This window comes from Chiloscyllium plagiosum, unplaced genomic scaffold, assembly GCF_037043375.1.
Source record: "Chiloscyllium plagiosum isolate Xiang-an unplaced genomic scaffold, Cpla_swu_hap1 HiC_scaffold_31, whole genome shotgun sequence".
NCBI classification, from domain to species: Eukaryota; Metazoa; Chordata; class Chondrichthyes; order Orectolobiformes; family Hemiscylliidae; genus Chiloscyllium; species Chiloscyllium plagiosum.
In genome coordinates, this window is record NW_028270169.1 from 29,814,116 (window position 1) to 29,841,447 (window position 27,332).

A 27,332-nucleotide genomic window follows, 5' to 3' on the forward strand; every position below is an offset into this window, starting at 1 on the left:
ATAATGTTTCCCAGGTCAATGCTGCAGAAGCTTATGAGGTAGTTTGGTTCCTTTGTTTAGCATTGTGGGCGGCCCCTCATCAAACTTACTAAATTGCAGTTGCCTCAAGGAGGGGGAGGGGTTGATTTCCCAGACATTAGACGGTATCAATTGAGTTCCCTACTGTCCTTTGTCTGCGATTGGGTAGGTAATGATCCAAACTCAATATGTCTGGATATTGAGGCCTCCCAAGCAAAGTGCCCTCTTATTAACCTATTGTTCATGGATAAGATGAGAACAGTTATGGACCACTGCCAGAACCCCATTGTCATTAGTACAGTCAAGGCATGGAGGGCGATGCATCAGAGTGAGGGTTGTTTATCCAAGACTTCACCATTTACACCTATAGTTGGCATGCCAGGGTTCCGACCAGGGATGATGGACTCAGGGTTCAAACTATGGGCAGCGAGAGGAGTTTCTAGTTTGGGAGACTTATTTGAGGGGGAGGTCACGATGTCTTTTGAGCAACTGAACCACAAATATGGTTTGCCCAGCAGAGACCTTTTCTGTTTTTTTCAGGTTATGGATTTCATCCAGAAGAAGACTACACTTCTCACTAAGCCCTATACGCCCGATACAGAGAGGTTGTTACTACGCTCCATAAGCATCCTTTCGGTTAGTGCCCTCTATCGCCTGCTGGGTGGTAGATCCTGGCAGGATATTAACCGGTTATGTGAGGTCTGGGAGCAAGAGCTGGGAGCGGAGATCTCTTCTGAAACATGGGAGAATGCTTGAAAGATCTCAATCTGTAATAGGACATGCGCTACACAGTTAAATGTTCTGCACAGGGCTCATCTGGCACCAGACCGTCTGGCGAAGTTTAAAAAAGGGGCATCTTCAGTGTGCCCCAAATGTAAAATAAGTGTAGGTACTCTTACCCATTGCTTCTGGACATGCCACAGGCTCCGTGTTTATTGGAGCGCTAGGGCGGGAGAGATAGGGAGGGTATTGAGGGCTGAAGTCAAAGTAGACCTGATATCTCTCCTCTTAGATCTACCGAATTTACCATCTTTAGACGGGCATGGGAAGAAACAATTTAATATTCTTGCACACCGTGCACGGAAGAATATTCTGATGAATTGGGTGTCTGAGAACCTGCCGGGCTTGCTGGGATGGCAGAAATTAATTATGGAGCACATTCCCTTGGACTTTTTCACAAACATGGTGCACCACACAACAGACAACTTTTATAAGACATGGCAAATTGAGTGATTTGGATATAGATTTATCAGTTATCTTAACTAGGGTGTTTGTTTAACCAGGATGATTAGATTAATCAAGCTGTGGGCCCTGGAGGGGGTCTTCCGAGTTAATACGGGTATGTATACAATGCTCCCGTTCCTTTGTTTGGGAGCCTTGCGCTGAGCATAGCTGTTCTGTGTTTTTTTTTGTTTTTTTTTGCTTTTCTTTCTTTTATTGGTGTTGCTTTATACAGTATTAGGGTTTGCTTTGTATTATAGAGTAGATTAGTAGTTAATAGATAGTAGTTGTATTGTAATTTGTGTCTTTTTTCTTTTTATTATACTGATATTTGTGATTGATTGTTTTTTCAATAATTCTATATGTTTGTTAAGTTAAAAAAATTGCTAATAAATATATTTACAAAAGAAATCAAACAGGAGAACAGTTAGCTGTGCAAATTCACTGTTCGGTCAGACAGCAGTGCAGGTTTATTCCTCCATTTGATTCACTTCACTGATGGTCACTATCTTTGTTTGTCTTCCTCATCTTTAAAAGCACCGTTGTTTTGATCTTTCTCCCCAAAATTCCAAACAAATGCAACAACTTATAAAATAGTAATTACTGCTCCTAGAATTTGAGGAAATCAGCTCCAACACTGAAAATTTGCCAGAAAACCAATTTAAGGGAGAAACCATAATTTGGACTGTATGGGAGGTGAGCTGACTGATTGGCAAGTAGACTTTAATTGGCAGAGACATTGCCATGGAGAATGTGCCAGTTAATAATTGGATTTACTGAGATTTTATTCAAATTTTAAACCAGACAGGTTGACTCTGATTTGTCAAAACAATGCCCTGAGAAATAAGTGGGTCTCATCTATTTTGTTGAATTGAAACAGACACAGTGAGTGCATGTGTGCTTTCTGTCTACAAAGGACAAAGCCCTAGAGCTTCCAGTACATGTAATATGCCATACTGTGACCCTAATTGGCAATCCTAAATTGGTTGATGGGTGCAGCTCTTTGATAGCTTCATAAGGTTGCTCAGGGTTCACAAGTGGGAATGTCTGCATTTCAAAGCTACAAGAAAAGATGGATAATTTTAACTGTTCAAAGTCTGATGGTATTTTAAATGCTGAAAGCTCACTTCAATTTATCTGACTACTACCACCTCTTTTATTTATGTTCAGAAACATTATGTAAATCCATTGCCACAGTCATGATATTGGACAGTTGTGTACATAAGTAGAATGTGTTAAAGCTGGTATAGATTTGTTTATATATAAATTTGACAATGCAGCTGTTTTATGAATCTGACAGAACAATATGTGAAAATAAATTATATTGTTACATTCAACAGAACCCCATCAGCAATGAGCTTGGTTTAAACAAGTAACAATTGAAGCAAATAGCCCAAACCCAACAGAGATTGAGGGCAGATTTCTGGGAAACCATGCTTCACATTTTGAAACAAGTATTAATTTTGTTCAGAAACATTGTACCTGCTCTGTGAATGCAGCCATATAGAGCAAATAGCAAAATCCTTTTCACAACTTCTTTTGTGGAAGTGTTTTCAAACCTGCACTTATTTCATGTCATGAAATTATTTTAGACATATACTTTGATGTACTGACAAAATAAGTTTAAAAGCATTTCTGGTACTGATGGCCATAATCTCATATTTTTGAAGCGGAGTAAAAGAATCAGTACCATTTCAGAAAATAGCAAGCTTCACTTTTCCATTTAGATTACCGACCCTCCGAAGAGCAACCCACCCAGACCCATTCCCCTACATTTACCCCTGACTAATGCACCTAACACTATGGGCAATTTAGCATGGCCAATTCACCTAACCTGCACATCTTTGGACGGTGGGAGGAAACCAGAGCAAACCCACACAGACACAGGGAGAACATGCAAACTCCACACAGACAGTTGCCCAAGGTAGGAATTGAACTCAGGGTCCCTGGCGCTGTGAGGCAGCAGTGCTAACCACTGTGCCACTGTGCTGCCCTACTTCAAGAACTCTACTTAGAAGTTACTTTCAATGCCTGTTTCACACATCAGTTATAAAAAGTATCAGTAACTTGCAGGAATCTTTTAGTTATTTTGTTCATGGCATGTTGGGAAGTTATTAAATGCACATAATATCAAAAGTGGTCTTTAGATACAAATCAGATTGGCTGGAAAGTTGAGCCGTCCTTGCAGCACCAGAAATCAGTAGCAAGCCACTGCAAAGTAAATAGTTCATATCACCACCTACCAAACTAACAGCAGTTTTTTTTTGGAAATCACACTGTTCAAACATGTTATGAAACACCTCCAGGTTGGGTGAAAGTTGAACCTTGAGTTTCTAGCTCAGAGATTGGGAAACCACACAGCATCACAAGACCGTCCTAACAGGGTTTTGCAATACAATATTAGGTCAAGCCAATTATTTTATAACATAAACATACAACGCTGTTTTGTTAGATCCCAAAATTACCATGCCAATAATATCAAGCAATTGAAACTAATTTTATAATAAACTTTTTAAAAACTTTCAATGATTTTCAAAAAAACATGTTGACTGCAGTAGCAGCAACCTGCATTATTCTCAATTACCTATGTAGGGTATTTTAGAAAGATAAAAGCAGAGCAGGAGAAGAGGAAGATGATTGACTCTAGGTCTTTTTAAGGATAGACATAATGTTTGAACATATATTATATTGAATATTGAGTCAATATTCCTGTCACTGATATGATGAGATTAATTTCTTCCTCAAGTAAATGAGGCACTTGCTTTATAATTGGCTTATGTTGCTGATGTTCCAAAGTCTAAAATTATCTCAAAGAACAAAACTTAAGGGTGGTTTAAGTGTGTCAGCTACTGACAGTGCTTAAGTGTGGTGACATTTGTCTGCAAATATTTTTGGATTATGATGGTGAACAGCTGTTATGATAAACTACATAAGTCAACATCTCCACAGATCTCCGTCCTTCTAAAAGTGTGGTTCCAGTTGGATTCACTGGTAGAATCTGTGGTGAAAATTGGTAGGTGAGTAAAAATCTCTGCTAGCCTGCTTGCATAATCTTCTCCTCAACCCAGTGACCTGTCTATTATTTCTCCCAACAGGAAGTTTCAAGGAGATTATGATGGAAAAACTGGTTGCATTTCTATTCATAGAATCCCTACTGTGTGGAAGCAGGCCATTCAGTCCATTGAGTCCACACTGACCCGCTGAAGAACATCCCACCCAGACCTAGTTCTCTATCACTGCAGTTCCCAAGGCCATTCCAACTAGCCTGCACATCTTTGGACTGTGGGAGGAAATCAGAGCATCCAGAGAAATCCATGCAGATATCGGGAGAATGTGTCAACTCCACACAGATAATTATCCAACCGGAGAATCAAACCCGGGTCCCAAGTCCCTGTGCTCACCACTGAGCCACCATGCCACCCCATGTTACTAAGAACTATTCTCGGTCCAAAGAAATTGCCAAATCTATTGAGTCTTTCCAGCACTTCTTGTTTTCATTTCAATTAGATGGCATTTTTAACTTAGTTAAGCATCTCAAGGGCTTCACAAGATCATTATTGTTGTATATAGGTTAATATTGAGGAATGCCATCAGATAGAGTTTATCTTACAGAGATTTTAGCAACTGATTACAGTTATATTAATATGACAGACACTGTAAAAGAAACTTTGAGGAGGACTCAGTATTAGGACTCACTTCTTCGAAATTCAAAGCTGTTCAGCTCACAAGCCGGCAAATCCTATCACTTATGGTCCTTCTCAATATTAACCCTTCCAGATTGATACAGAATATCTCCTCCCAACTTTTCTTAATTATTATATTTTTGTATATAATTACATTTTCACTTACTCCCTCAAAGTCTCTGATTTTACAATTCAAGTGATTTGAATAGTGCACCATTTCATTGGATTGTATTCTGTTTGGTTTAGAAGACTGATTATTTGCTGGGTTGCAGACCATTGACAATATGTGGTTTATTGGCCCCTGCATGATCAATTTCCTATCAGGTTTGTCCCACTTTAGGAGGTGGCGTTGTAGTGGTAATGTCACTGGAATAGTAATCTAGAACTCCCAAGTTAATTTTCTTGGGACATGGGTTTGAATCCCACCATGGCCGATGGTGAAATTTGAATTCAATAAAAATCTAGATTTAAAAAATGGTCTCATGGTGACCATGTAAACACTGTTGATTGTTTATAAAATATATCTGGTTCACTAATGACCTTTAGGGAAGGAAATTGCTTTTTTTACCTGGTCTGGCTTACATGTGACTCTAGCAGTGCAGTTGACTCTTAAATGCACTCTGGGCAATTAGGGATAGGTAATAAATGCCAGCAATACTGGCATCCTGTGAACAATAAAAATAAAATTATCAGTTGTAGAAGATTAGCATATGATGGCATAAGCTTCCTGCAGTTCCTTTATACGACTCATTCAGCAGTTTGAACAATATACTGTCTCCATTGGTCTGTAGTTCCTTGGATAACTAAACCTTTCAGTTCAGATCCCTGACTCACACCTGTTGCCTCTGGCCTAAAAGTGATAACTGTCTTCGATAGGAGCATCTATTGACGTGTGTGGCCTGTTGCACACAATAGGACTGATCCTAATTAGATACATTTTGATAGTGCTTTAGGCATAAGTATGGAATGTGGAGTTCAGTCTTCAGCTTCTTGCCATCTACAATTCTGATAGGCCGCACTTAAGTGATGTGGATCAATAACTTTGCAGAAACTTCTTCAAGAATGTTTTACCTGATTGCCTGACAACTGCAGCAGCTCAAGCTGTAAGGCACTTTTAAAAAGATTCTGTAATGTCATACGTGTGAGCATTCCTTACCATTTTCATATTTATTATATTTGGTCAAATATCTAATCTGATATGACATTCTATTAGAATGAATCACAGAATATTGTTCTGGTATCATTGTTTCACTTATTATAATTCAGCAGGTAAAAGACTATTAATTCATTTACATTGACACCCATCTCACCCTCATAATGCTATCTCATTGATTTTGAATAGCTACTTCAGAATGCTGTCAGTGTAAATTACAGCAAAACCCTTTGGAGGTTGCATGTTCCACAGGTTTTTCATGTTTAATGCTTCAAGATTGTTAGTTAGAAGCTCCCTTGAAAGTGTAATGGTAGGATTAAACTAAAAAGCAGTAGGAAAATAAGAAACACATCTGATATAGGATAAGTCGTAGACCATTCAGCGTCTCTCACCATTCAATTAGGTCATAGTTCAATTATGTCTCAAGACTACTTAGAAGCCTGAATTCTATTTTCCCTAATTAAAAATCACATAACACCAGGTTATAGTCCAACAGGTTTATTTGGAAACAACTGCCTAATAAAGGAGCAGCGCTCTGAAAGCTAGTGCTTCCAATTAAACCTGTTGGAGTATAGCCTGGCATTGTGTAATTTTTAACCTTGTACAACCCAGTCCAACACCGACATCTCCAAATCATGATGTCCCTTAATGACCTTTCTAAATGAAAATGATAAAAATGAGCTGACCACAGAGCATAGCAGTTGATACAACATTGATACAATAAAATAGAGCAGGTAATGGAGTCCTATTTGTCAAAGATTACAGACCTTGATCTCCAAGAGATTGGAAAACTACATAATGAACTATATAATGAGATTTTTAACCTGAAAAGTTAACATTCAATGGATTATCAGGTTAAAAATCATGACCACTTACTCTATGATGAGGTAAGAATGGTGTTTGAAAATAGATTATGGAATTTCAATTAACCAATCTAAACCAGAAGTCCAAGTTATTAAACATTAATGGTACACCAGGTAAATTGGAAGAGGCTGCTCACATCTAGACTTTGTAATCATCGGTGAATCAGATAACATTCAGGAAATGGAACACATGATGTTTTTGGATGTTAGTGAACATGGAAAGTTCCACTTTAGAACATTAGGAATTTAAAGTTCCAAATACCAATAGTCAGGTGTAATCAAATAAAGCAAACTTCATGACAATGAGGAAAGAAAGTAAGTAGTGATTGTAAGTATTCTGTACAGTTCACAATTGCTTTAACCCCTTCCCCGGTGACTTTTTTTGGAGAAAACGTTTCATTTTCAGATGAATTTTTTTATTGCTTTTTTTTATATAGTATTTTTAATGTTGATTATGGAAATAACTTTTGTTTTTATCTATTTCCAATATTTTACTTGAAATTTTATTTTGAAGATACCATTTTCGGCAAAAAAAAATTTATCTTTCAAGTAGTTCATCTTTCGACCAGTTCATTTCTTGATCTGGCATTTTCACAATACCCCCAAGCATTTTCAAGGCGAAAAACACACAGAGTTTTGCCTTTGTTACAGGGTGCCACATACAACCTCTTTCTCCAGTTTGTTCAGCAAAGCGATTAGTTTCGTCCACAACTCGATCAATAATTCTGTTGTCACATAAAAGACTAAAAAAATCCAAAGGAGTCACATCAGCTGTGTCTTGATCAAATGATATTCCAGGATTTCCAGTGAATGGGAAGCGTCGTGGAGGAAGCATGCATTCTTCCGACACCACATGTCGACACCAAATTCGTCCATCCTCCTCCTCCTCTTCCTCCTCCTCCTCAATTGAGAGAGAATAGTCGTTATCAGATGAGCTTGCACTCTCATCTGATGTAACCAAGCTTCTAATAGAAGGTTCATACTCATTGTCATCTTCTGTGCTCGACATCTGGGCTTAATTTGTAAAAAAAAACAGAAAAACCGAATGATGGTGTGTGACCAAAAGCGGTGCATCGATGCTTCTTGCAATGCCTGAGGCAGAAGAGACACAGCTACCAGATGTATGAGTCACCGAGTTTACTCGTTTCTAGCTGAGAAGGGCTCAGAAATGCCGAGAATTGACGTATAAACTCGTCTCTGGCTGTTTTTTTTAAATTTTATGTTTTGGACGAGTTTACTCGTCGCACTCTGAAAAAGACAAATTGGGTGAAGACAAGTTAACTCGTCTTTACCGGGTAAGGGGTTAAAAAAGCATTAGGATTAATACAAAGACATTAGAAGATACGTTAATCAGCAATAAATAATGCAAGATGCAATAAGCATCCTTGCAGTTACAATGTAAGATTATTTAGCTGAACATAGCAAGAAGACAACATTATCTGTCTGGCTGAATCATTCAGTTTCTGTACTTAGCTCATTTTCAAATGTCATAAAGATCTTTGAATTCGCATGGCCACTTTGAATGGTATTTAGGAAAGTATCAGGGAGGTGTCTAACAGAACATTTTACTTTAAAATTTCATTTGATCCCTTATTCCTCTGAACATTTCTCACATTTTGAAAAGCATCAAGACATTAAAATATCAGACATGATTTCACATTTTTACTATCAACTGGGTAAGTAAATATATAATACATATTGCCACTATAACAATTAATTTTATTGCAAGAAAATAAAGAAGGCTCTTAACCTCAATACTAAACTATTCTTACATAATTAACATTTCTATATAAACAAACATACCAACATATAGCATTTGAGCCAAAGTAGAGTATGCAACCCCTCGAGTTTCCTCTGCCATTTAATAAGACCATGGCTAATCTATTTCTGTTTCAAATTCCACATTTCCATATTATCCTGATAACCTTGGATTCCTTTGCATAAAAAATTTGTGTCTGCTTTAAAAATATTTACTAGCTCCAAATTTATGACATTCTCAAGGAGAAACTTCCAAAGTTGCACAGCCCTCTAAGAGAAACAAAATACCCATCTCTGTCATAAAAGGGTGACCCCTAATTTTAAAACACTGACCCCCTAGTTCTGGACTGACCCACAAGTGTAGGCATCCTTTCCACATTCACCTTGCCAAGACCATTCAGGATCTTATTCACTTCATTCAAGTTCCCTTTCACTCCTCCGAATTCCAGAAGAAGTGAGCTTGTCCAACCTATCCAGATGAACCACCTGCTGAAAAAGCAGCACTTCAAAAGCTCATGCTTCCAAATAAACCTGTTGGACCGTAACCTGGTGTTGTGTGATTTTTTTTAACTTTGTTCACCCCCGTCCAACACTGGCTCCTCCAAATTAACCAATCCTCAAATGACAATCCACTCATTCCAAGTACCAATCTAGTAAGGTGCTCTAAACCACATCTGATCAATTTACATCCTTCCTCAAATGGGCACAGCATATTTGATAGATATATTTCTCCAGCACTGGATAAAGATATGAAAATATAGATAGTGCAATGTATTACTTCAATTTTTAACTGACATTTTTTTCTTGTACCCTTAACAGTCTTATTCAGCAATATAATGAGGTTGGCTAGCTCAATTGGCTGGAAGGCTGCTTTGTGTTGCCAATAGTGGGGGTTCAATTCCTGCATTAGCTAGCTCACCATAAAGGCCTCCTTCTCAACTATACCCCATAGTTAAGGGGTGGTGACCCTCAAGTTAAACCTTGCCACTCATCATTTCTTGATAATAAAGGAGGCTTAGGTGGCTTTCACTCCTCCATTTGCTGAAGGTCTGCTTGTAATGTTCAGAGTCTTCCATCATATAACCACTCTGAAGGACAGCACTATTTCAGTTTTCTGAGATTTCATGTTATTCTTCTACAAGGAAGCTTTTTCAAAGCGTTTTATTCCGATGTTTTCTGTCCAGTATTGCTTTACTTCAATTGCACAACTATTCAAAAGAGGCTGTGGTAACAATATGCCTAGAGATTGCCATCATTGTTTTTTTTGCTTTTGAATCAGCATTTATTTAAATAATTTAAACACAATACTTGGGAGTGAAATTGTTTCAGTTTGCATTCGGCAAGGTTGTGGCAAAGTTACCAAATATGTTATTGAAGCAGAGGCAAAACTCCACCCCCAACACTTTCAAACTTGACCAAAAGTTATATTCTTTCTCCCACTTTATTCAATAACTTCTTCACTATGTTAGCACATCTTCTCACGGCTGGGCTTCCTCGGATATCACCTTCAAACATTGCACAAACAGCCAACCAGCCCAAAGCTTTTCTTATTGCTATAAATGTCATTCTGTTATTTGGTTTAATGTTCTGAAGACAAAGGTCAGGACATTGAAACACCAAGTTTCCTCTGTATGTGTTAAAAAGTCATGCATAAGACTGAAATACTGAATTAGACCCTTCAACTTTAGCTGTTAACAGCAAGCCCTCTAAATGGTTTGAGACCAGATATTTTTCAATTATAACTTTTCTAATTTGTTTCTTGTATCTCCATTCACAGAGGCTACCTCATTAAAGCACCACTGCCTCAATAAGGTTAACATTTTTTTTTATATTGATGCTGTTCCTTTGTTACTCCCTTGTTGCTTGACTAAGAAGCATTTTTGAGCTAGAGGATCCGATTTCTAATCCAATTCAGTCTAGATGAGGAGTCAAAAGTAAGGTGAATAGACGATTAAGAAATTAAAATCGAAATTTCCAATTGAGTGTTCAAATCTGCAATCACTTGCACACTGTTCTCAAAATGAAGCCATCTCTAATGATATTTTAACAAAGTTTTAAATCTTTAGCTAAAAACGATGTGGTCTTGAAGAAACTTGTGCTTTTTTTTCCTGCCTGTGATCAAAATGTTTATGTGCAATGGGTATCTTTTTTTTATTCCTCAGAGTGAGTGTTCTGATTAAATAATTGCAGCAACGAGCTTGGTTTAAAATAATATTTAATAGCACATACTTGCAATAAGTTTTACAATCAAAGTCAAAAAGTGTGTCACTGGAAAAGAACAGCCGGTCAGGCATCATCTGAGGAGCAGGAGAGTCAACATTTCAAGCATAAGCTCTTCATCAGCTCTTCCTCACTTTCTCCGTAGGTGTTTATTATAATGTCATGTCTCACTCAATATCCCACACAACCTATCAACATAGACATTAGGCATAGATAAAGATAAAACAATACAATTATAATTGACGATTGTCTCAGTCTCTTCTATGACAGGCCTATAGCTTCTTAAATGAGTAAAAATTATGTGAAGAATTTGTAAAGCAAAAGATCTTGAGCTTGTGGTATGGTTTAGAGCTGTCAAATTTCCAGGAGATTGGGTCTCAGGTCAACTCGCAGTTGCAAGTAGGGAGGGGGATTGTTGGGGGAAGGGTGAATGTGACCTTTGCCCACTTTCAAGGTTTTGCAATCAATTACCTTAACTGCTTGGAAAACTTATAGTAGGTTTAATATCTTGGAGTTGCAATTCTGCTCTTGTGTGAAGAACTTCTTCACGTTAGTTTAAAAACAAGGAAGAAAATGTTTTTCTCATCACGTGGTTTGTACAAGTTCAAAGTTCTCTTAAAACTGAGTCATGTGTTGATTATATATCCTGTGTTGTTGCTTGACACCTTGAAATTCAACCAGTCTGGTTTTCATACTTGAAGGTCGATGGAATGAATTCACAATCATTGACTGCATGCTGCATTTCAGTGGGTGAAACTTTCCGAGTTAGGTCTGTGCCTCACATGCTGCCTCAGAAAGAATTGCTCCTCCACTCTCATGCTTAAAGAACGGCTCACCAAATTGTCTGACCATCAGGTACATAAGTGGATACCAAAGGACTTCCTCCTGACTGAGGAGATTCAGGATGTAATGGATTGCCAATGAGAAGCCAATAACTCTGAGGCAGGAGGGTGGCTACATGTGCCCAACCCAAAGCTCCATGTCCATGGCCTCGGTTATTACAGATCAAGGGCCACTCCCTCCTTCCAGCAGACACATAGCCCTCACAGGTTTATTCATCCAGTAGTACGCATGTCAGTTGTCTCATCTGAAACTGATAAAATTACAGTCCAGTCAGGAAGACGACCTGAAGTTTGTCACTAATTGACTATTTAAAGTTCTTAAGTAGAGGAAAGCAGAAGGTTGCCCATTGGTATTCCCATCCAGAGCTCACCTACACTGACGCATGAAGACATTAGCTACCAGTCATGACAGCTCACATAATTTTCCCAGGCCTCCTTCCTCATTTCCTCAGTCCAGAAGATTCTCCTGAGTTTCTTTTGCCCATGACAAAAGAGAAAGGTGGGCCTGCTGGACATCTTAAACCAAGAGATATATATGAATTCCTCATGTGGCTTTGAATGCTCATGTTTAATTAGCTATTTTTCTTGACATTCAAGACTGTGTAGAGCTCAAAATGCCAAAACTCAAAGGATGTGCAACAGCCATTTAATAGTCTGTGTTCAAAACCTTGTATATTGACTGCAAGTTCATAACATACTGAACATGATATTGCTGTGGTAGATGTTTGGAATAATTATCTGTTGTGTGCAAGATTAAACTACACTGTAAGGCTGCATTCTGTCCTTGCCCTTGGTGATTCACTAATACAGTGCCTGCTAAACTGGCAGTCTGAAGCTGTGTTGTGTAAGTTTTCATCAAATGGTCAGTCATAAAAGAATCCTAAACATTTTTCTTTGAGGCAAAAGTATTCTGGAAAGTAAACAGAGCCACAACAGAAACACAAGTTTATTACAGCTGGAGCTGTACTATTGGAAGGAAGGAAACAGGAAATGTTAAGTAAATAGGGAGGTTTTCTTTTGACAGTTCATTATATAAAGCTTTTTGCATTTGTGGGTTTAAATTTCTAGCACAATTACTATGATTTTATGTACAGACCAATAAAATGTCTCTAATATGTATTTTTATAAACTCAATCTTTTGTTTAAAAAATCTTTGAAATGTTAAAAATGATAACTTGTCAAATTTAGGGCATAAATATTGTGAAATTATTTTATCATTTCCATCCAAAAGCTCTGACTTCACAGTCTGCTAAATTTTGAAGTGCTACGTAAATTTGAAAAGTTGAAGTTTTTTCAGTGTAATTAACATGATAAATGATTTTAGAATTCATAACCAAGTAAAATTGTGCTCATTAGAATAGAGAACAGCAATTCATTTCTAGACAGCCTTTCATAATTTCAAGACATTCAAATGCACTTTTCAATTAATGAAGTGTGTTTTGGATTATAAAGTTCATATTGCCATCGTCTTACCAGACCATAGGGCTTCTCCTGAGTGAGAGTGGGAGTGGGAGCTCATGGTGGTTTCACCTGAGAGTCACCATGTTTCAGGTAAGGGGAGAGGTTGAGAAAGAGAGTTCTTCACAGTAACCTTATCTGGTGCAAGAGTTGAATCCATACTATATCCTGCATCACAAAGCAGCCATCAGCCAAATGAGCTAACCGACCCCCACTTTTGGATTATATTTGTCACTGTAGGAACTTTCTTATAATTAGAGATTTGATACTGACAGTTATTCAGGATATTCTATTTGGGATTGATTGTCAATCAAGTTAGTGTAACTTTGAACAAAATGCTGGGAGTTGGGTGAGGGAGTTATGGGAAGGAAGTACTTTTTCATCCTTTCCAATTTCTTCACCCTGTCGGAATTGGTTCTTAGAGTCCTATAACAGAAGGAGCTAGCTGTTTGATGAATATTTGATGTCCACTCTAAAGTATGGATCTTGATAATATTCCAGCAATAGTACTGAAGACTTGCGCTCCAAAACTGGCTGTACCCGTAGCCAATCACAACACTGGCATAAACCAGGCAGCATGAAAAATTGCCAAGGTATTTTCTACACAGGAGAAAAGGACAAACCCGGCCCATTACTAACCTATAGGTATTCTCAATCATCAAAGTAATGGAAGTAGTCCTCAATGATTATGTGCAAAGAAATAACCTGCTCACTGATGCTCACTTTGAATTCCATCAGTGCCACTTGGCTCCGGATATCATTATAGTCTTGGTTTAAGCATGGACAAAAAGAGCTGAAAGCCAGGGTTGAAGTGAGAGTGATAATTCTTGAACATCAAGGCAGCACTCAAACAAGTATGATGCCAAGGAACCCCAGTAAAGTTAGAATCGGGGAACACTCTGCAGATTGGAGTCATACTTAGCACAAAAGGAAAGTAATTGAAGTTGATGGAGGTCAATCATCAAGACTCCAAGAAAGCGTTGCAGAAGTTCAACAAGGTACTGACTAGGCCATCCCATCATCAGCTGCTTTAACAATGACTTTTCTTTTATCAGAATGGGAACGTTCATATTATTCAGTGTCATTTATGACTTCAGATATCTAAGCCGTCTGTGTCCACATGCATCATGACCTGGACCACATCCAGGCTTGGTCTGAATATTTGCCATGGCTGGCTAACAAGCCAAAACAAAAAAGCAGGCCTAAAATGGGTAATTTTCTCTTTGGCAAGACTCAACAAATGGTCTGCCACAAGGATCAGTGCTGAGCCCTCTCTACTTTATAAATTATAGAAATGACTTGAATCAAAGGACAAAGATATAATTACAGTGAGAGGTATGGTCTCAGACTGAAGAGGTACCAATTTTAAGACTGAGATGAGGAGGAATTTTGTGTCTTAGACAGTTGTGAGTCTTCAGAACTTCTTGCACAGAAAGCTATGGGGAACAAAGTTCTTGTGGAGATTTAAGGCGAAGATAGATAGTTTCTTCATCAGTTGGGAAATCAAGGGTATGGGGAAAATGCAAAAAGCTAGATATGGGGAGTGTCAAATTAGGCATGATCCTATTGGATGGCAGAGCAGGCTCAAGTGGCCAAACAGTCTAATCCTGTTCCTTTTTCTTCTGGTCTTATACGCTAGCTAAGAATGCTGATGAAACAAAGATAGGTAGGAAAATCAATCATGAAAAGGACTTAAGGAGGCTACAAAATCATATAGCTTGGCTAAATGAGTGGACAAAATCCAATAAATGGAATCTTGTGTGGGAAATGTAAAATTAGCTATTTTTGGCAAAGTAAGAAATAAATATAGTATCGAAATGGCGAGAGATTGTAGAGGCCTGAAATGCAGAGGGATTCAAATGCTAGTGTTCAGATACAGTGAAGGTTTAATAAAGGTAATGCAATGTCATCATTTATTGTGAGAAGAATTGAACACAAAGGTAGAGAAGTTATGGTTCATGTATACAGGGTATTGATGAGACCACATCTAGAGTATTGTGTACAATACTGGTCTCCTTATTTAAGGATGGATATAAACATGTTGGAGATAGACCAGCCTAATGTATTGTATTGCAATGGTTGGACAGACAAAACTTGTATCCACTGCAATTTAGGCAGGGTCTTGATAGTTGACATCAGCTTATGCTATGTCATTTAATGACCCCAAAAAAACCTTCCAGTTTGTAAATTTGCTAGTATGGGACATCAATTTGAGATTGAAATGATGGTTCTCTCATGATACCATGTCATGATCCCCTCATCTATTCTGATACCAGCTCCCTTTATAAAACATACTATTTTAAAATTAAGCCAGATAACCAAAGCTGATCATTTAAAAGTGAATTTAAAGTACTGTGTATATTCTAACACAAATACACTGTATAAGCTTCTCAACAAGCCCTAACAAGGATCTAGTAATTTTTGTTGTTGTTGCAGGATTACTTAACTATTATCTGTTATAACCACAAGGTCTTTTTCTAACATCTCCCAGCACTGAACACTGAGCCAAAAATTCATTCTCACAAACATCATATCTGCAATGTTTAGATGTTAGTTTGTGGTTTCATTCTGACATGTTACCACAGCAACAGGATTCTGAAATATTGAACAGCAGAGGAATCTGTTGCTGAACTGTTACTTAAAAATGATTAACATATTATAACAAAATCTTTGAGTTTAAATTTCTTCTAGCTCTCAGAAGCATCCAATACAATATTTTTATGAAGAGCAAATATAGCAAAAATTAATATGAAGCATTGATCATAAGTTAGAGCAAAGCATAATGGGAAATATTGTCTGTATGTGGAGAAAAAAAATGAATAATGCATTCTTTTCAGCCTGATGCTACACACAATCTGTATCAGGGTGTGGGAGGTAATTTGATCCAGACATTCTCACAATGTTCGCATCTCTAATTTAAGCTATTTTAGAGAGATTATTGAAATGACTGAGTAATCCACTGACAAGACCACATAATGAATAAACTGCGCCTAAAGAAAAATCTTCAATTACTTTTAAGTTCAAACAAATGACGACAAACATTAGAATTATGAAAAACTACCAAGAAAATTTGCAACTTTCTGTTTTTCTTACATTAAAAATTGTTGGAGAATTGCAGAAGGTATTAAACATGGATCGTTATGGGACAAACACATCACAGCCATACCATAGCAGAAAGACATATCAATGTTGACACTTCAGGCTCAGCTATAGGATCCACATGGTTCAAGTCCTGGGACTAAAGATGGAATTTGCGTAGAATGATAATGTGATCCAAAACAGACAAGCAATATATGATAAGGAAAGCTTTCAACCAACAGATAAAGCAACCAATAGATCAGATCAAAGCTCATCTGTCCTGTCACATTTGATTGTTACAATCAAGGGAGAGCAAGCCAAACAAAATCAACCTAACTATCACTGGATTTGCAACACAGTGAAATTAAAATATTCATTGATGCTCAAAATTTACCCAATTGTTTCTAACAGATTCTATGAATTGCAGATCTTGGACATGAAGTTTATAATGCAAACAAAAATTAATAATTTATTTTAAATATTGTAACTTTAGCAGGGACAAAGCTAAACAACAATGCAAACTAATTAATAACTATGATTTAAATCCAAAACTTCTTTGATCATGACTGTACACATGGACAGACAGACAGACATAGTTAAGGGATAGCCAGAAGTGGGTACTGCAGATGCTGGAGATTAAAGTCAAGATTAGAGTGGTGCTGGAAAAGCACAGCAAGTCAGGCAGCATCTGAGGAGCAGGAAAATCGACGTTTCGAGCAAAAGCCCTTCAATCAGGAATGAGGCTGGGATCCTCGGGGTTGGAGAGATAGGTGGAAGGGTGGGGGTGGGTCTGGGGAGAAGGCAATCGAGAGTGCAATAGGTGGATGGAGGTGGAGGTGATAGGTCAGAGAGGAGGGTGGAGCAGATAGGTGGGAAAGAAGATTGACAGGTTATGGGATAGATTAAAAAGAAAAATCAATTGAAATTTGTCTGCTTAATTCAACAGCTTCAAATGATGGATGTTATGTTATTCACCACAGGCATGTAGTTGCATATCTAATTTCAAAGTCAAAGTCACCAGTACATTTACAGAATTGTTGCAGAGAAAGTAATAAAAACATCGGCTCGTCCTGAAGCTTCCAAAATCACTCTGCACCTGGAATAGCCAGTGAGAACCTTTTTTCACTTTTTTTTCAACTTGAGTCAACATTCTTTGTTAGCATTTGTACTCTCATGATTGACCAACTGAACATTCAAGCAGCTGCCAGCTCTGGGTGAGGTAGTACTCAGTGGAAAATTTCTTAGATTTGTAGTTAAGTTGCATTATCTTCCAGGTCAATTACTAAAAGTAAACATAAATGTTGCTTTCTTCTCCAAAAACACACAGCTGTTCAAAGTTCAAACGTTAGTTTCATCAAACAAAATTGAGCAAGATAAAAGAAAAGTAGTGAGGCTCTCTATACAATCTACTGAATAACTAATCAAAGGAGGAGGCTCCACAAACATCACCATTATAACGAATGGGGGAGCCCAACATGTCAGTGCAAAAGACAAGGCTAAAATCATCTCCAGTCATACATGCAAATGCACGATCTGTATTGTCCTCCTCAAGGTCCTAAGCATCAAAAATGCCAATCTTCAGCCAATTCAATTCACTCCACGTGATATCAAGAAAGTAGCTAAAATACACTGGGCACAAGAGGGACTATGAATCTTAACAAATACAAGCCATTATACTGAATAATTAGGCAACAGAATTAAATGTTATTCAAGCCAAAATGTTCCAGTACAGCTACAACACTGATTAGTGTTGGAAAATTAGTCTGGAAAATTGGCCAGGTATGTCCTAAAATGCCTAAAATTCCAAACTAGCTAATTACCATCAATCATCTGCAGAAAGTATTATTGACAGTGATATCCACCAATTCCTACTTACATGTAGCCAACTCACTGATGAGAAGTTTGGGTTTCACCATGAGCAGAACTCCAAACTTCATTAAATTCTTGATTCTAACATTAACAAAAGTATTGGCAGAGAATGACTGATCATGTCACCAAGGCAACAGTTGGTCAAATGCTACAGTATGGATCCTCAGCAAAATTGAGATAGAAGGGAATAAGGGTGAATTATCCATTCATTGCAGCAATAGCCAACACAAATATGAATTGCTGTGGTTGTCAGAGGCCAATCCTCTCAGCCCCAAGATGTCACTGCAAGAGATACCCATGTGTGATATAAATACATTGACCACAAGAGAAGGGCAAATGTTAAGAAATCTGCAGTGAGTAACTCTCCTCCTGACTCCCCAAACCTGTCCATCACCTACAAGATACAAACCAGGAGTGCAATGGATTACTCTTAACTTGTATAGCTGAGTGTAGTTCATCAACATTCAAGATGCTTGACACCTCCAAAACAAGCTAACTGACCTGATTGGGACCCCGTTCCCAGCCTTCAACTTCCTTTCCTTCCACCACATTGTGGTGTAAAATTATGTCCCAATACATGTGTGAATCATAATGTAACACATGTATTGGGCCAAGCAGTGGAATGTGGTGTAAAATTCCAAGCAGTGGAATGTGGTGAAACGGTTAAAAATTATGTCCCAATACATGTGTGAATCTAACCGGAATGGAGGTGTTGCTTAGTCCCGTGTGAATCTTCTTATCTGTATGTAACCAGAATGGAATGTGTTTTTTAGCCTTGCTCTGCTGTTCACATGAATGTTTATATCTGGAAAAGAGTATATCAGCTGGAAAAGTCTCCAGTTCGGTGAGTCTGCTCCGGGGTTACGTTTAACCGCCGAGCGTGGGTTGTTGGCAACCGCTCTACGAGAACTGACGGCTCCCAGTTTTGGTAACATGTAGAGTGAGTATAAGCCAGACCCGTTGTGGCGACGCTGCGGGGAATAAAATGCCCATTATTCTAGCAGACTCGCCTCTTGGTCGTTTGTTCTGTGTCAGACTACTCTCCTACGAACCTGACCTTGAGAATTTTTTAAAACACACATGCACAAAATATCAGAGTCATAGGGTCATACAGCACAGAAACAGGCCTTTTAGTCCAACCAGTCCATGCTGAACATAATCCCAAACTAAACTCGTCCCACCTGCCTGCTCCTGGCCCATATCCCTCCAAATCTTTCATATTCATGTATCCATCCAAATGTCTTTTAAATATTGCAATTGCACCCACATCCATCACTCTCTCAGCAAGTTTATTCCACACGCAAACCATCTTCTGTGTAAACTTTTGCCTCTCCTGTCCTTTCTAAATCTCTTTCCTCCCATCTTAAAAAAAGTCTTGAAATTTCCTCTTAGAGAAAAGCAAACTCCCATCAACTCTTTCAATACTTTTTATTATTTTATAACATTCTATCACGTCACCTCTCAACCTCCTATGCTCCAGTGAAAACAGTCCCAGCCTTTCTTTTTAATTCAAATCTTCCATACACCAGCAACATCATGGTAAGTCTCTTCTGCACACTCTCCAACATGATAATATCCTTCCTATAACTGGGCAACCAAAGCTGGATGCAATATTCCAGACAAGGCCTCACCAATGTACTGTACAACCTCAACATAACGTCCCAGCTCCTTCACTCAAAGGACTGAGCAATGAAGGCAAGCATGGCAATTGCTTTTTTAACCACCCTGTCTATATATGACTCAAACTTTAACGAATTATGTACCTGCACCCCTAAGGTCCCTCTGTTCTACTATCCAAGACCCCACCATTAATTGTATAAGCCCAAGTCTTATCATTGTGTACCATTTACAAGATGCACACAACAACTTGACAATGGTGCTTTGGCAACACTTTCTAAACTTCTGAACTCTACCGTCACAAAGAACAAGGGCAACAAATGCATGGGAATATCACTACTTGGAAGTTCCCCTTAAATCACGCACCATCCTTTAACTATAAGTTTGAATCTGCAACAATAGGACAAGAAGAACACACCTTTAAACAAGCAAAAGGCACATTTCAAGACAGAGGTTGGAAAGTTCTTCACACAAAGTGTGATCAATTCATGAATGAGTTATGGCATAGAGCTGTAAAAGTACCTTCAAATTTGGGTGGCATGGTGGCACAGTGGTTAGCACTGTTGCCTCACAGCGCTAGAGACCCAGGTTCAATTCCCGCTTCAGGCGACTGACTGTGTGGAGTTTGCACATTCTCCCCGTGTCTGCGTGGGTTTCCTCCGGGTGCTCCGGTTTCCTCCCACAATCCAAAAATGTGCAGGTCAGGTGAATTGGCCATGCTAAATTGCCCGTAGTGTTAGGTGCAGGGGTAAATGTAGGGGAATGGATCTGGTTTGCGCTTCGGCGAGTCGGTGTGGACTTGTTGGGCTGAAGGGCCTGTTTCCACACTGTAAGTAATCTAATCTAATCGAAAAAATTAGAAGCTCGAGTGAGATGGTTGTTGCAGTTCTCCAAAAAAAAAGCTATTTAACATAACTCAGTACAAATTTAAATAGCAATCTATTTTACTCTAACCCTTCATTTTGAAACATTTCCTCATCCCAGACCACAACCCAGTTCATGACTCCATTAGTCTTTACAGCTCTTAGAGAAAACTCACACACAATCAAATTGGAAACTGGAAGGTTTTTTTTAGAAAACTCAATTTATTGACTGTCAGTTCGTTTTCCCAAGGGGAGTTCAATAAATAGTTTTTGGTTTGCTCTGAGTGTCTCACTCACCCTTTTTGTTCTGTCCTGTGTGTGAAAAAAATTAAACCACTATGTTAAAAAAAAGTCACAAGCTGTTGCATTTTTGTAAATGTTGGAATAATGAGTTACTCCTACTTGGTTATTAAGGTGTCCTAAAGCTATCTTCATTTACATATTTTTTAAATAATTTAATCTTTGAAACTGTGAAATGCAGAGAACAGAAGCCTAAAATGTTTAGTGAATACTTGTGGGAGGGCATAGTGAAAGCACCTGATAATTAAATTCTTTCAAGTTATCCTATTTAAAATGTGCATTATTTTATTCATTTTCAACGGTGATGAAAAATATGTTGGCCATAGATAAATTCAGTCTTAAAAGACAAATAAAAATTATCTTTGGAAGTCTAAATATGTACAGTGTCATGCCATCCAATATCCAAATGAATTAAGTATAATTTCTTCTTCTGAGCAAGGAATCAATTTTTCCTTGGAATAATCTGTTAGTCTAATTTTCAAAACCTTCTGATAGCATCATGTGATAGATTGACCAAGTTTGAATCTAAGCCTGAGAAATAGGAAAGCTTCTCCTCTACAGGGATGAGCTAAAAAAAATTCTTAATCTTTCAAGCTACTGTATCTCTGCCACATGGCATGGGATTTGTTGATCCCAGGTGCTGTCAGTGCATTGCTGTTTAGTGTGAAGAAATCAAATTTCACCAACCCCAGTGTAAGGATTACATATATTTCATTTAGAATATAACCTGGGAAAATAGAAGCTTGGACCACTGTGTTGCAACAACTGAATCTCATTTTAATAACCTGAAGGAAACATAGAACTGTGTGGTGTTCACATATTGGGTAAAGAAGGGCATACATTTGGAAAATCAAGGTTGGATACTTTTGTGAGATTAGCTGGCACTAAGTGCTTTTGGTTTTGAAAAGGACACTGTACAGCAGTAGCTTTTGGATTTGTTTTAAGTTTCAGTGTTATCACAGGTCTTAGACGAGAGCAGTTGTACTCAAACATCCAAACTACTGCAAACCAATACAGATCTCCCTTGCTGTCTCTCTCTCTCTCTCTCTCTCTCTCTACCTGAGTGGAAAAGAAACAATGTTCAAAGACTGTGCAAGGAAGAATTCATAGAATCCCTAGGGTGCAGATGGAGGCCATTCAGCCCAACGAGTCTGCACGACCCTCTGAAGAGCATCCCAATCAGATCCACTCCATATCAATAACCCACATTTACCACGGCTAATTCACCTAGCCTCATAATCCTGGACTCTACGGGCCAATTTAGCATGGCAAATCCAGCTAACCTCCATCTTTGGACTATGAGAAGAAACTGGAGCATCTGGCAGAAACCCACACAAACACAGTGAGAAATTCCAAACTCCATACAATCACCCAAGGTGAACCTGGGTCTCTGGTGCTGTGAGGCAATAGTGTCCACTACTGTGTCACAGTGGTGCCCTGTTCCTAACTTAAACAAAAGTCTAGGTCCAACTGACCAGTTATTGAATTGAAGATCACTGCCAATGACAACAGCATGATATCATTGCTAGAAATCAGAAAAACGGTGAGAAAGGAAACTCATTCCACCCTTGTGGCTTGGACTTAATGCACAGAAATTTTACTTTTTGCCTACATTTTCCACCTATAATATTTCTGCAGAATTGTCTGGCATGTCTGTCTTATTTAGAAATAAAGGTGTACATATTTGGAATTAAAGAGGTTTTCAGTTTAATTTTGCAAATTAGTAATTGATGCTCCATTTTTCTACTTGTTAAAGAATAAGCTTGTTATAATAGTTTTTTTATTTTCTTGTTCGTAGTTAAAACCTGGTATATTTCTTTTATCTCAGATAATGGCCATTCATACATTTGTGATAACTCATGGAATAGTGGGGTCTTGATTTTCATTGCACTCTTCCCATCAGGATCATGACACTCAGATACAACTCACACCATTTTCTAATCCCTGGCTCAACATTGCACCATTTCACAAAACTCCCTTGGCAGTGTTGTTAATTCAGAGATAATTAAACCTGCACAACCAGATACATGGTTATAAAAAAGCGTGGTGAATTAAAGAAGGTAACTCTTTAATCAGAGCATTTTCATAGTTGACCTGCAGAATTCATTAATTTATCAACTTGTAAACCTCAAAGACACAACCGAGTCAATGAACTCTAATTTTTCAATCGCATTCAGGAATCATTTCAATCAACAACAAAGGATAAAGGAGAAATTAGTTAAGCGGGAGAGGCTGGTTAACTATGGCTGTACGTTGCTGCTGCATGAGCTACTCATGTATTCTCACTTTAATTAATCCGAAGAATTAACAAAGTTGCCAACATGCTTTGTCAATGCAGCTTAGAAACCTTTTTGCTTAACTCATAGAGAAGAGAGGTGCAACCTGATAGAGCTCTTTAAACTGTGAAGGAGTTCCTAGGAGTAAATATAGAGAGGCAGTTTCTACTGTGTACAGAGTCAAAAAGCAGGAATCATAGCTATCATGTGGTCACTAAGAAATCCATTGGGGACTTAAGGAAAAAACATCTTTGCTCAGTGGCGAGGATGTGGAACTGCTTACCATGTGGAGTAATCGAGGAGTAGGAGCAGCCTAAAAGGTAAATAGGTAAGCTCGTAACAAAGAAGGGAATAAAAGAATGTGCAGATCCAGTATGATAAAATGAAAAGAATTGGAAGAGTCCCATGTGGAACATGAACACAGACATCACAGAGTTGAAGGCCTGCTTCTATGCTGTATTTTTGATGTTTGATGGAATACATTTATCACATTCCACATGAGAGAAGTGATCTGAGCAACTGATGGGGTTCAGCGTTGAAAACAGAAAATTTCCAACAAAAAAAACACAAGCTGTAGCACTGTGCAAATAACAGAGCAGACAATCAGGAGGAGATAAAATATCAGAAGCCAAAGGAACTATAGTTCCTGATGAAGGGCTTTTGCCCAAAATGTCGATTTTCCTGCTCCTTGGATGCTGCCCGACATGCTGTGCTTTTCCAGCACCACTAATCTTGACTCGAATCTCCAGCATCTGCAGTCCTCACTTTCGTCTAATGGAACTATAGTAGCCCACTGACTTAAATAGCTCAAATTCTGGGGGAAGGGGGGAGTGTAAATGGATATATTTGGTGCCAACTTTTAATGGGGAAAAAATAAAACAAAGGTTGAAATGATGAAAATCAAGTAGCAAAAGGTCAAACTTAAGGATTTTTTTGAAAAAAAAACAATGAAATAAATCAAGATTTTTAAAAAAAGATTAGAAAAATATTCTCATAAAATTTTACAAAGGAACATAAAAACTGCATTCTACAATAACTGATAATTGGTTGATACTCATTTATAAAATAATTAGCAATGAGCATCAGTTTGTGTCCATTTCTAGTTTTCTCATCTAACTTAGATATTCTAGGACCTGAGTGCATTACCCAAGTTGAAATTATGATGAATTTCTGCAGCAGAATTCATTATTGAAGTCTTCATCTCTATTTTTGGAAAGTATTTTCCCATATTCAACACTGCTGCCCTATGCTAATTTCTCGTTATGCTCAATTTTCAACTTCTCTCTAGTTTGCCTTTCATCAACTTTGACTTTCTCTTTTCACTTTCTTCTAATTCTAATTCTTTCACCTCTCTACTACACATCAGTTCAGTCCTTCATCTTTCTCTTCTCCATCAAGGGCTCTCCTTAACAAATACCTTTGACTACACTTTGGGTCATTCATCTTGATATTATCTTATTTCACTGAAAATATAGATTAAATTCTCTGCAAAATATCTTGGGAAATTGACAGGGCTATAAAAATACCAACTACCACTGTTGTTCTTTACCTGAATGTTAAAGTGAAGCACAATCTGTATTAGCGATAACATGATGATATCCAAGGACGACCACTTTGGTGAACGTATCATCAGAAAACAAATTAATTTCATATCCATTTTGTTGCTGATTGCAGCCAGCAAGCACATAGAATTTCTACATAAAATTTTGCTGTTTAGATCTTCTGCAGTTATTTTATTATCTTTCTTTTTAGTGAACTGGTATGCCTTCCACTCTCAATGAGATTAAAAAAACTATGATTAAATAATATGTTTTAATTACATTAATGATTTAGTCAAAGCAAGAAAAAATATTAACAAATAAGTTGGCTTGAAAATGTAGTTGTAACACAATAGATAACATTGTGATTTACAGTTATTTCTCCACTTTATTTTGTTGGCTAAGTGTACCAAATACACTTTTCTAAACAAAATGAAGACAGATTTGAACAGCCTTCACAAGACAGAGATTACATTTAACATGTTGACCTATGGATAATAAATGAACAGACAGTTCCACCAAGCAAGTAAATTTTTATAGCATAGGATATCCCTGATTGTATAAGAGAATAGCCTTTATTGTCATGTGTACTCCAGTACAGAAATACAGTAGTACAGCGAAAAACTTTTACAATGGTTGCCTTTAATGGCACCATCTTAATTACTAGTACCTAGGTACAAATCTTGGATACAAAAGAGAAATAAAAGGAAATGTAGTAACATTACTTACAGTGTCAAAGAAAAGTTAGAAATAAGATAGAGGACCAAAATCAGTTAGCAGTGGGTTTCTTTCCTTCTCTCTCTCTCTCCTGCAATGACCTCACCATGTGCTTCCTTTGTCTGTTCCTCTCCCTTTTAAAAGTGCTGTTGTTTTGACTTTTCTTTTCTCTTTAAAGTTCCAAAACAATGCAACAGCATATAAAACAGTAATTGCTGCTCCTGGAATTTGAGGAAATCACTTCGAACACCTAAAATGCCTCAAAACAAAAAGGAACAGCCTGTTTACAGCCAGAAATGTTTCCCGTCCTCCATCTTTGATTATCCAGAAAGAGACCTTGGAGTGCAGGTTCATAGCTCTTGAAAGTGGAGTCATTGGTAGATAGGATAGTGAAGAAGGCGTTTGATATGCTTTCCTTTATTGGTCAGACTATTGAGTACAGGAGTTGGGAGGCCATGTTGCGGCTGTACAAGACATTGGTTAGGCCAGTTTTGGAATATTGCATGCAATTCTGGTCTCCTTCCTATCGGAAAGATGTTGTGAAACTTGAAAGGATTCAGAAAAGATTTACAATGATGTTGCCAGGCTTGGAAGATTTGAGCTATAGGGAGAGGTTGAATAGGCCGGGACTGTTTTCCCTGGACCGTAGGAGGTGGATGGGTGACCTTACAGAGGTTTATAAATCATGAGGGGCATGGATAGGATAAATAGACAAAGTCTTCTCCCTGGGCTGGGGGAGTACAGAACTAGAGGGCATAGGTTTAGGGTGAGAGGGGAATGATATAAAAGAGATCTAACGGGCAACGTTTTCATGCTTAGGGTGGTACGTGTATGGAATGAGCTGCCGGAGGAAGTGGTGGAGGTTGGTACGATTGCAACATTTAAAAGACATCTGGATGGGTATATGAATAGGAAAGGTTTGGAGGGTTATGGGAAGGGTGCTAGCAGGTGGGACTAGATTGAGTTGGGATATCTGGTCGGCATGGGCAGGTTGGACCGAAACATCTGTTTCTGTGCTGTACATCTCCATGACTCCAAGACCAGCAATGCAATTCTTAAGAAAAGTTGATGAAATAATTGCACAGAGGCCGATATCCTATCACCAAGTCACCACTTTATTTACTTGTGCACGGTACATTGCCTGTGGCCAACAAGCTCAGAGTCCCCTGAATTGAGGAAATTCTAAATGTCCTGGATTTTTTTTGTAAACCCCCACACTACGACCAAAACGGCAGTAGCGCTTATTTCTCCCAAACCTCCATATCATGTACGGGTAGGTGTGGGACACTTAAGAAAAACAAGTGCAGAAAACTTTATTCATATTCCACCATCAAGAAGAAGAAAAACACCAGAGTGGCCAGTGACAGGCAGTGCCCTTCTCTTTAGGGGCAATTCCCTACATGATCAAGAAGGTGAAGAGAAGGACAGGGATTGAATCAAAACCGAATTGGAGGGTGAAATAAAACACTCCATGCCCTGCGGTGCCAACCTCTCCCTAAAACACCGCGTGCTCCTTCTCCAAGTACACCCAGGCCCGAATGTAACCGCAGAAGAAGGGCAGGCAATCGACCGTAACGACCCCCTCCACGGCCCACTGCCTGGACCTGTTTATAGCCAGCCTGGCTATGTCCAGGAGCAGACCTACATGGAGATCCTCTGACCTACCCTCCCCTTTCTGCTCCGGGTGTCCAAAGATGAGAAGCATGGGGCTGAAGTGCAACCAAAAACATAAAAGGTGATCTTTAAGAAAACTAAAAAGGGAATGCAGGTGCCCACATCCCACATATACATGGTTCACAGACCCTACAGCACCACAGAAGCAGCAGTTGGTCTGGGAGTCCGTGAATCACTGCAATCT